Below are 12,179 nucleotides of genomic sequence, written 5' to 3'. Positions count from 1 at the left end.
AGGGAAAGGGAGGAGATCGGGGTGGAAATTAAGACTCTGCCTTCTGCTCAGGTCACGATCCCAGAGTCCTGGGATCAAACCTGTGTAGGGCTTCCTGCTCAGCGAGGAGTCAGCTTCTCCCTCTCCCTCTCCCTCTGCCTCTGCCCCCATCCCCTGTTCCTGTGCTCTCTCTTCTCTCTCTGAAATAAATAAAATCTAAAAAAAGAAAAAAAAAAAAAGCCTTGGGAATGAGATGCCTGGCTGGCTCAGCGAGAAGAGCATGTGGCTCTTGATCTTGGAGTCAAGTTCCAAGCACTATGGTGGGTGCAGAGATTACTTAAACTTAAAAAAATTTTTTAAATCAAAGCCCTGGTAATGAGTCCTCAAAAACTACAGGGAAATATTAAAAAGAAAAAAATAGGCTGGAGGAAAATGCTGTTCAAGTCTTACAGTGACAGCCTGCCTAAGGTTTGGGGGGTGAGGGGCAGAAAGAGATCTTACACAGGTCCCAAATCCAGTGCAGAGACTGACAAGAGGCTCAATCTCATAACCCTGAGATCATGACCTGAGGTGAAATCAAGGATCGGACACTTAACCAACTGAGACATTCCAAAAAAAATTTTTTTAAGATTTTATTTATTCATGAGAGACACAGAAAGAGAGAGATAGAGACACAGGCAGAGGGAGAAGCAGGCTCCATGCAGGGAGCCTGACGTGGGACTCATCCCGGGTCTCCAGGATCACACCCTGGACTGAAGGCAGCGCTAAACGGCTGAGCCACCCAGGCTGCCCAAATTTACTTATTTTAATAAAACTTGTAGGCAGCCCTGGTGGCTCAGCAGTTTGGCACTGCCTTCAGCCCATGGCCTCATCCTGGAGACTGGGATGTCGGGCTCCCTGCATGGAGCCTGCTTATCCCTCTGCCTGTGTCTCTGCATCTCTCCCTCTCTCTATGTCTCTCATGAATAAATAAAATCTTTTAAAAATAAATACATAAATAAGTAAAACTTGTAACTAAGACGTAATCTGATGGGGCTTCACAATGAAGAGCTTTAATTTGAATAACAGGATACTCTAAATCAGCATTTTCCAAACTAGGTTCATAATGTTAATGGATATTCAGAGAAATAGGCTTCTATGGCAAAACAAATTCAAGAAATTCAAGATTCTGTAATTCCCCACCATATCCTCCTTTCTCAAGTCATATTTGAACACATTAAAGGTCCCAAGAAATCCAGCAGAAATGTTCAAGCTGTATTTAACATTTTGCAAGTTTACTTAGCCATTTAACACACTGCAAAGTTTACTTACTTAACAAACAAAACCTTCTTTCTTATTATCATTGTTAAATCTATTATCATCTCATTTCTTAGCACCTCATAGAAGAGCACTAGAACAAATTACAAGATCTTCAAGTGGTCCAGGAGTTCCATTTTATGTCTGTTGTTGTGGCAAAATTATTAAAAGCTTCCCCCTCCACTCTTACAAGTGCCCCAGTATGGATGATAAATTATATAATCATAGAAGAATTAAAACTCCAAAACTAAACATGAGTTGTAAAGCATGTGAACTACCTTTACCAAATGTCAAATTAACATGGTCATGTTACTACATGCAGTTAAAATGTTATGTAGATGATCAATCCCGAATCCTTTTCCCAAACTTCTTAAAGAATTCTCTGCTAGAAATGTTACATATATTTTCAAAATACCCTGGACTGCTGAATTCTTGCTAACTAAACTCACGAACCAAACAAATTTAGACAGTGAAAGATATCTGTAGTGGCAAAATTTAAAGTCCATTTATATCAAATTGTAAGGAAAGACAATTTTTTTAAAAGATTTTATTTAGTTATTCATAAGAGACAGAGACAGAGAGAGAGGCAGAGATACAGGCAGAGGGAGAAGCAGGCTCCATGCAGGGAGCCTGATGTGGGACTCGATCCCTGGTCTCCAGGATTAAGCCCTGGGCTAAGGCGGCACTAAACCTCTGAGCCACCCAGGCTGCCCAAGACAATTAAAAACATTAAAGCAGTCCATAAAAGATGTTTAAATTTTTAAAAGGGACTTAAAAAATTATTCCAGGTCTTAACTATGAGAATTTCTCTCTATTCCTGACTCTATCTTCACTCAGACCAGTCTTTCTGGTACACCTCATCCATCTTATAATTTCAAAATGCCATCACTAGCTTGGGTGGCTCAGTCAGTTAAGCATCTGCCTTCTGCTCAGGTCATGATCCCAGTGTCCTGGAATAGAGATCCACATCCACATCGGGCTCCCTGCTCAGTGGGGAGTCTGCTTCTCCCTCGCCCTCTGTCTGCCACACCCCCTGCTTGTACTCTCTGCCTTTGTCTCTACCTCTCTCTCTGTCATGAATAAATAAAATCTCTAAAAAAACAAAAAAAGAAAGAAAATCCTCTCCATCTCTCAAAGGATTCTTTTTTTTTTTTTTTTTTTTCAAAGGATTCTTAAACTGGGTTCTACAGAGACCCCTACAGATGTCTTCCCTTCTAATCCTCATACTACTTATTGGTGATATTATTTCTATAAAATCAATGACCAAAAGAAAGATAATATAAGCTCCAAATTCAAGCTACATATGTAATTTAAAATTTTCTACTAACTATACTTTTTAAAAGTATAGTTAAAGAAACAAGTAAAATAATATATTTTACTTAGCCCCATATATCCAAAATATTATCATTCCAATATGTAAGCAATATAAAAATTGAGATGTTTTCCATCCCCCTTTTCACACAATGTCCTCAAAATTCATTATATATCTGCACTTCCAGTACACCTCAATTCAGACCAGCCACATTTCAAATGCTCAAGAGCCACATTATGACTAGTGGCTATAGTATTGGACAGTGCCCATCTAGAACAATATCCCTGTCATTCACTGAAGGTTTTAGCACCTACTTCAACTATCCAAACTCCAACCCAATACCTTCAACTATATTTAACTTTTTATCATTACTCTCCACCCTCAGCCACTCACTCCTGTGGCCACACCTTGGATCTTTCTACAAAACCTGCACCACCTCCAAAATCACTAATTCAAACACTAAACACAGAGCACCTGGGTGGCTCAGTCGTTTAAGTGTCTGCCTTCAGCTCAGGTCATGATGCTGGGGTCCTGGGATCAAGTCCCATATTGGGCTCTATGCTCTGCGGAGGGCTTGCTGCTGCTTTTTTTTTTTTTAATATCTTATTTATTTATTCATGGGAGACACACAGAGAGAGAGGCAGACATAGGTAGAGGAAGAAGCCTGCTTCTCCCTCTCTCTCTCTGCCCTACCGTTGCCCATGCTCTCTTGCTCTCTCTCAAATAAATAAAATCTTAAAAAAAAAAAAAACACTAAATCCTCCAACTATCACCTCCTATTCTTGCTTAAGTACCTCCACTGCAACAATTCAAGATCATAAATATCTCCAATTCATTGATGTTATCACTCTCTATTCATCTGCCCCCTTACATCCAGCTTAGAGATTCCATAGCCCATCATTAAACTTTCTTTGCAAAATTCCCTTTCCCCTCTATACCTGGCACATTCAACTGGTTCCAACTTTACAACACAGACAGGCAGATACAAGGTAAACAGATGTTACTATCCATCCATAATCATCAATTTCAATGGACACAGGCATCTCACTAAATTTTCCAGTAAGCCAGCAATCAAACTTCCCATGATAATTACTTCAATCTTTTCCTTGCTATTCCCACATCTCTTTCCTCCAAAACTACCTTTAATAAGCATAAAGCAAATAACTACTCAACTTTCTACAACAAAGTATTCAACACATTATTATTTAAAAAAAAGATTATTTAAAAATTTTTATGTTATTTAAAAAAAAAATTCCAGGGCAGCCCCAGTGGCGCAGCGGTTTGGCGCTGCCTGCAGCCTGGGGTGTGATCCTGGAGACCCGGGATCGAGTCCCACATCGGGCTCCCTGCATGGAGCCTGCTTCTCCCTCTGTCTGTGTCTCTGCCTCTCTCTATCTCTGTGTCTATGAAGAAATAAATAAAATCTTTAAAAAAAAAAAAATTCCAGAAGTGCCTGGGTGGCTCATTTGGTTAAGCCTCAGACTCTTGGGATTCTCAGTTTCACCCCAGGTCATGATCTCAGGGTGATGAGATGAGGCCCATATTGGGTCCCACAGAGTTTGCTTCGCTCCTCTTCTGCTGCCCCTCCCCATGCTGGAGCTTACTCTCTCAATAATAAATTAAAAAAAAAAAAAAAAAAAAACCCTTCCAAATTTTAAAAACAGCATTTTTTGCTAATTATAAAAATGTGTTCTTTATAAAAATTAAGATATAGAAAGGTGCAAGAGAACCAACCTACGTTTCATGTACTTAACTGGAATACTAGAATGTAAGACTCAACCTACTTCACTCCCAAATAATGACTGAGCATCTAACACAGTATCTGGCACACAAACCAGCCCTCATTTTTATTAATGGAATAAGATCCTTGCCTTAAGCAATTGGGATATGAAAGGCCAAACTTGAAACAGGGAAAAGGACAAGAAAGACGACAGTGCTTATTTGTTTTTCAAGATTTGGCATAAGATATATATATAGCACAGAAAAAGGAATATTTATTTTAAATAAAACTTTTTTAAATGTATCAAACAAAATAATGGGGAAAATGTATTAAGTGTAACACAGACTTCAATGGTTTATGCTTCCACAAAAAGCTAGACTTTTCTCACCACTTCAATTCAACTTCCTCATGGATTACAGCATGAACAGATATAAAGCTAAGCACTTTTCAAGATTTAACCAAGTGTCAATCACTGTGGCATTAACTTAAGTCCCTTTATCTTCCCCAAACAACATTAGGCATAATTGCTAGATTCTAATGGCATATATATTTACCACAGTTATGCATGTTTTCAAAATGAGGTCTCCAAAACTTTCCTCTCTACCTCCATCTATGGAATTCTCCTCTTCAAAGAATGCTATATCAAATTTGGAAAAACTTGTAAGACTACGACATAACTAGATGGTTTAATTAAAGCAACAGCTTAAAAACAACCTTACAAGGTAAATAATATACATAACTAATATTTCATCACCAGTTTTTATTTTAAAAGCAACCTATTAATACAAATTACTTAAAAGGAACTACAAAGGAAAACAGGATGAGTGTGCACAAAAAAAGGCCTCCAACTTTTGGAATATTCTATTAAGTTCAATGTTTTATTAGTTCTGTAAGTTATACATTCCTCAAAGTTATACATATTATTTTGGTATATACATTCTCTTTAAAGCAACCTAGCTTTCTCTCAGAAAAGAACACAATTTCTACTATCATTTGATATACATCTTCATTCAACACTGGCAACTATTTAAGAATGGTTATCATATATTAATATAGTTCATATTATAAGCTTCACAGAGTTTACAAGTCCACCAGTTAAATACAAACTGACCATACAAACATCTACCATATTCCTTCCCTAACAGGAAACAAAATGACAGTAAAAGAAGAAAAAAAGAAAAGTCACAAGCACAAAGCACAAAAGACAATAATCAACTGGTTTAAAAAAAAAAAAGTAGGGGCGCCTCGGTGACTCAGTCAGTTAAGCATCTGACTCTTGATCTCAGCTCAGGTCTTGATCTCAGGGTCATGAGTCCAAGCCCCATGCTGGGCTCCACGGTAGGCATGGAGCTTACTTAAAAAAGTACATTAATTAAAAAAAAAAAAAGTAAAGGCACAGGTCCAGTTCTCTGACAAGAGAAAACAGAAAATAAAAGGGAGAATATTACTAAAGGATTAGTTACAAAACAATTTCTTAGAAGTAAAGGACAGGTGTCTCCAGATTGTGCCATCAAGTACCTTAGCACAATGACTAAAATATACCCATATGAAGGCATCATGAAGTTTGAGCACACCAGGAATAAAGATCCTAAAACCTCCAGACAGGTCACATGTAAAGGTTCAAGAATGAAATGGCACACTGTACCACGTACAATGTGGAACTCATCTTTATGTTACAAAAGACAAAGATATACAATAGAAAATGTCTGTTCTGTCCAAAATTCTAGAATACTTCAAATTGTCTAGTTTTCATTCAAGAGAAAAAAACTAGCCCTTAGAGAAAATTTTCTGAAAAGCTAAGATTTGTCAAAGATCTAACAGTAAACTTTCAGTAAGATCATTATTAAAGTTCAACCTTAACTTTATTTAAAGTGCTTTACTCCTAATAGATTTTGGTTAATTTAGCTTGGCAAAATACTAATCTAAAAATGAAAGATCCTTTTTTAAAACCATGGATCAGGCAAGAAGGGAGGTGGGCAGGGGCCAGGCATCTGGGATAAGAAGGACACAAAAATCTCAGAACAAAAGACTATTATAGCATGTTTTTCAAAAGAGTTAAGTTATGGTAATTTTTTTTTTTTTACCAATCTAAAGTATTCTAATGTGAAAGTTGAGGAGAAATAATCTTAAATATAATAATTCAGAAATATAAGGTTTCAAAAGTAAACTGTACACATCAACCACACATGGCCCTACTACTAGTCTTAAGCAGAGAATTATGATACAAGATAGTATGTGTCTGTCTCTCCATCATATGGAATTCCTTTCTAACAGAAATTGTTCTAATTATCCCTCTATACTGATGACTAGCACAATACCAGACACACAGCATACACTCAAATATTTACTGAATAAATAAATAACTGTATGAGAAGGCCTAATCATATGTGAAGTAAAATAAGTTATCTTTAACCTTGTTTTTAATGAGCTATGTTAAGACTATAAAAGGGAAAACATTAATGCAATTAATAAAACATCAAACAATTTTTAAATCAAGTAAAAAGGGGCACCTGGGTGGTTCAGTGGTTGAGCATCTGCCTTTGGCTCAGGCTGTGATCCCAGGGTCCTGGGATTGAGTCCCACATCAGACTCCCTGTAGGGAGCCTGCTTCTCTCTCTGCCTAAGCTTCTGCCTCTCTCTGTGTGTCTCTCATGAATAAATAAATAATTTTTAAATAAATAAATAAAATAAATCAAGTCAAAAAATTATTTTTATATTCATAAGGTATTACTTTTTCAAATATCCTAAATCCATAGCTAATTAATAACAGCTTAACTATTTGCACTTCACATCAATATCAATTTTTTCCTTGATTAGCTTTATTTGCAGAATTACATTCAGTGGAGGATATGCCCCTTGAATTCCAACAGCATTCACTGCATCCTCAGCACCACAACCCCCACCATACAAACACAGCATCACACTCAGGCCCCATTCCTTCAAATGGATTATGAGTTAGGATGACAAGACATTTGAACATCAAAAATTGGGCCACTTTTACTAAAGCTACAAATAAAACTGGAAACTGTATGCAAAACAAATGTTCAGTATCACTCTTCCCACTCAACAGAATCACCTGTTAAGATCAGCAGATTCCAGAAAATAACTCAGTACAGTATGAAGTGTTTACTTGAAAGAAAATATGTTCTAGACAATTACAACCAACCTATAAGTAGCAAAGCTGAAAACTACTCAACCCAACTATTCAAGAGGCACAGCACATTTTTAAATGCAAACAATGCTAATTACAAGTGAGTCTTACTAATACCCTTTCCATTGGGCATAGGAGGGTTGCCACATGGAAAAGCTTTTTTTATTTTTTATTTTTGTAAAGGTTTTATTTATTTATTCATGAGAAACACAGAGAAAGAGGCAGAGACACAGGCAGAGAGAGAAGCAGGCCCCATGTAGGGAGCCCGACGTGGTACTCGATCCCAGGTCTCCAGCATTGTGCCCTGGGCTGAAGGTGACGCTAAACTGCTGAGCCACCCAGGCTGCCTGGAAAAGTTTTTCTTTTTTATTTAATTTTATTTTTTTAAGTAAGCTCCATTCCCAACATGGGGCTTGAACTCACAACCCTGGGATCAAGAGCCACACGCTCCACTGAATGAGCCAGCCAGACACCCCAGAAAAACTTAACATAGTTGCCACAAAAACCAAGAAGTATCTTTTTAAAAATAGTATGGAATTAAGGGTTATTAACTTTTAACTCTGCCCGCTTCTCACTAGTAACTGCACTATTTCTAGGATTACTATTTAAATTTAGGAGTGAAAAATAATGGCAATTCTAAAATTCATGTTTTTTCCCCAAATAGGATTCAATTACATAAAAAAATGCCATACTTAAAAATATCTTTCACCTTTTAAGACTTTATTTTAAAATCACAGGTTAGAATAACTTTTGTACAAAAATCTTTGTTTTCCAATATTACCTTGACACCCAGGGTTTAGAAGCTTGAAAAATACACAGGCTGAAGCTTTTCAAATACAACCCTAAAGAAAGGTAAAAAGAAACTACAAAAGCATTCAGAGTTTTATAATCTCTAGGTTCCACTTCAATCCTACAAGAGGGAAAGAAGAAAACAAATAGGTTGAATGCAAACTAATCATCTTGGATATCTGGAAAGAGCTAGTATGATCGGCTGAAGAGGAAATTACTGGCTAAAATAGGTTAGGGGACATCTGTATGGATTTTTCATTTATCCAAGGTATTTCTATCCCCCACTTCAGAAAAAAAGCCAATCAAGGGTTGAGACATAACCTTGAGAAAATAAAAAGTTTTTTTTTTCTTTTTAAGATCTTATTTATTTACTCATGAGAGACAGAGAGGGAAGGCAGAGACACAGGCAGAGGGAGAAGCAGGCACTCCTCGCAGAGCCAGATGTGGGACTCGATCCTAGAACTCCAGGATCACGGCCTGAGTCGAAGGCAGACACTCAACCACTGAGCCACCCAGGCGTCCCGAAAAAATAAAAAGTTATACAATTCCCACAACGTTACTGATTTAAAGCATCTAAGACTAGAGTCATTCAATGCAATGCAAAGCAAACCATCAGTACTTTTAATACAGAGATGCAGGATACAATTAAACAGTTTCTGCAAAACTTGCCTTGTAAATGGGATCACTGTTATCTATAAGCAAGCTATTTTTCCTTTTAAGTAATAAAAAAAATGCCATGGGTGAGGTGAAAGGGATAGTCTCATTTTAAGCTATAGACTCTTATAATGTAAATCTTACATAAACAGGGGCAGCTGGGGTGGCTCAGCGGTTTAGCGCCACCTTCAGCCCAGGGCCTGATCCTGGAGACTGGGAATCGAGTCCCACATCGGGCTCCCTGCATGGAGCCTGCTTCTCCCTGCTAGGAGGAAGCAAGCCTGCTACCTTGTCTCTGCCTCTCCCTCTCTCTCTACCTGTGTCTCTGCCTCTCTCCCTCTCTCTCTCTCTCTCTCTGTCTCTCACGAATAAATAAGTAAAATCTTTTTTAAAAAATCTTATATAAACAGCATTCAGGTTTTCAAAGTTTTTGCCCTCTGGACTCTCATAGTCTAGAAAATGGAGGACCAAGAAAACTTTGTTGATTAAATCTATCTATACTGGGGCACCAGGGTGGCTGAGTTGGTGAAGCATCAGACTCTTGGTTCCATCAGTCCCCGCCCACTGGGCTCGGAGCTCAACAGGGAGTCTACTTGAGATTCTCACTCCCTCTCCTTTTGCCCCTCCCCCCATGCTCTCTCTCCCTTTCAAATAAATCTTTAAAGAAATCTATCTATATTTACTATATTAGAAATTAATACAGAATTTTTAAAGATTTATCATCATTTAAAAATAATTCATTGTTTGTTAACATAAAGCACATATTAATTTTAAAAACTATGTTCCAAGACAAAACCATACTAGCAAGAAGACTGTTACTGTTTCACATTTTTGCAAACCACTTTAATTTCAGACTTAATAAAGACAGCCTGATTCTCATATCTGCTTCTGCATTTAATCTGCTCCATTGTTGTTCTAACTCCACTGTTGTTTTGAGATTGTTCTGACTGAAGTACATGAGGAAAATTCAGCCTCATACAGGTATGTAGTTGGAAAAAGATAATACTTTGATAGCCTTTTCAAGTAACTGTGGACATTCTTTGATCCTTCACCAAAACTCAACAAGCAGCAGTTTCTTAAAGGCTGCCATAATATGGAATCTGAAACCGTATCAGTGAACACTTCCTACTCTGATTTATTGAAATGCACTGGTCTATCTTCCATTTCCAATGGATCTTTTTACCTATGCATGATTTTGTAATACCATGCATTATTTAGAAAGCATTGCTTCACTGAGTTACACAGTTCTTCCAAATGTTGACACTTTCAATATATTGCATTCATTAGTACCACCACTGATCTTATCAAAAAGTACTGGGAAGCTGTCAAACTCACAGTAGCAAATACAAGTATTCCAAGATTCCATTTTTGCTTGAAAGCTTGAATTTTATCATCAGCAACAAATACTGTCAGTTGTTTTTCTTGCAGAGAAAAATGTCTGCTGAATATCCAAGTCTATATAACCACACTTTGTCAGCCAGTCTTTCAAGTAAAAACGGTATTCCATTAAAAAAGCAGCTAGTTTGCCCCAACTCAGGCTGCAAAAAAAGTCTTTTCTTTGAATTAACCATCAGATTTGGTACTCAGTAAAAGTGCTTTTACAGGTACTTTCCATTTCATGGCACAAAATATATTTTCAAACAGACTCAAGGATTGAGACATAATCAAATTAATGTGGTGGTGTTTTTTTGTTTTTTTGTTTTTTTTTTTTTTGCTTAATTAAGGATACTATGTATAACTGGCATTTATTTTTTAATTCCAAATGGGTGGTGATGTACTAAGCTAGTACAGTTTAGTGCCACTGCCTTAATTCATGCTAAGGCACCAGCAATTTTACCCACCACTGATTCTGCAAATGCAATACAACAAGCAATGCCTTACTACTATTAGAACAATAGTTTTGGCCTGGACAACCCCAAGAAAGAGCCGAGAAAACCACCAGAGGTCTAGAAAATGGACTTTGAGAACCACTGTAATAGCTGATGCCCTACTTGTATGATTTAAAAAAATAATAATTTTTAAATAAATGTTCCATTATAACAAGAATGTTTAAATACATTTAATACACAGAGATAGACTAAGACCGCTGATAGCCTGGTACCTCAGAGCTAGAACTCAAAAATAATGAATGACAGAATGTGACAGATAACTTCTCGAATAAAACTATTGCCAAGTACCTACCATAAGATAGGTGCCTCTACATTCCCTTTCTTGGGTAACTTATAGATCCTAGAGACCAGAATGATGATTTTAATATAAGAGAAAAATGTTTATCCTGAAATCTTTCAGATTTTTTTTTAAGATGAGACCTACATGACTGCAAGAAAAAGTCTTAAAATTCACCATAAAGCACAAGATAGCATGTTAAATTCTATTTTAAGCACTATGCCATGAAGCTAAAAACAGGCTTGCTCACATTCAGAAACCCAAATACAAAATGAACTGCTTTGGCTGTGCACTACCAGAATCCCATAAAGAGCCTACATTCCATTTCTCCTCAAGCCAAACAACATTTACCTGTTCTAATTTTTATTCCTATTTTTCAGTGCAACTCCAATACTAAAACCATAGACAAAACATTAAATGTGGCAACTATTTAAATAAAGCAACAGTATAACAAAACCTTCAAAACAAGAACTTTTAGACATATACACATAAATTCAAGACGTAAACCTCTATAAATATACACACAAAATATGTGCACTGTTAAAAAAGAATGAAAAACAATCTCATTTTGGGATATGGCATGGAAAGATCTTCAATATATACTATTAATTGAAAAAAGCAAGTCACAGGATATTAGGTATAGTATCATCCCATTTATGTTTTTAGAATATATATTTATGTATATGTACGTTCATTTAGTAACACTGAGTTCCTTCTCTATGCTCAGTCTGCTCCCAATCTAGATATACACATACAATTACAAATATGACACAGGCACAGATAAATGCCCACACAAAGAAATATGAATAGGTCAGACACACAAGACTATTATAGGATTTCATATATGTGAAATGCCCAAAATAGGCAAATCTACAGAGACCAAAAGCAGACTTGCAGCTGCCTCAGGATGAAATGAGTTGTGGGCAATTGGGGTAATAGCTGAAAGGTACAGGATTTCTTTTGGGGTAAGGAAAATATTCTAAAATTGATTATGTTAAAAAAATAAAATAAAATAAAACTGATTATGTTGATGGTTGCACAACTTTGTAAATGATTAAAAACCAGTTAACTGTGTACTTTAAATAGATGAACTGTATGATATACCTCAAAAA

At 36.7% G+C, this 12,179-nt stretch overlaps 1 protein-coding gene across 2 annotated transcripts in view; it reads right to left on the bottom strand.

Annotated features, from left to right (window-relative positions):
* Window positions 1-12,179, bottom strand: part of PIAS1 (protein inhibitor of activated STAT 1) — a 114,074-nt gene that overhangs the window by 94,696 nt on the left and 7,199 nt on the right. The gene's annotated exons all lie outside the window — the stretch shown is intronic.

This window comes from Vulpes vulpes, chromosome 15, assembly GCF_048418805.1.
Source record: "Vulpes vulpes isolate BD-2025 chromosome 15, VulVul3, whole genome shotgun sequence".
NCBI classification, from domain to species: domain Eukaryota; kingdom Metazoa; phylum Chordata; class Mammalia; order Carnivora; family Canidae; genus Vulpes; species Vulpes vulpes.
Note: the sequence above shows the minus strand (reverse complement) of the source record. Positions and strands in the feature narration are given on the sequence as shown.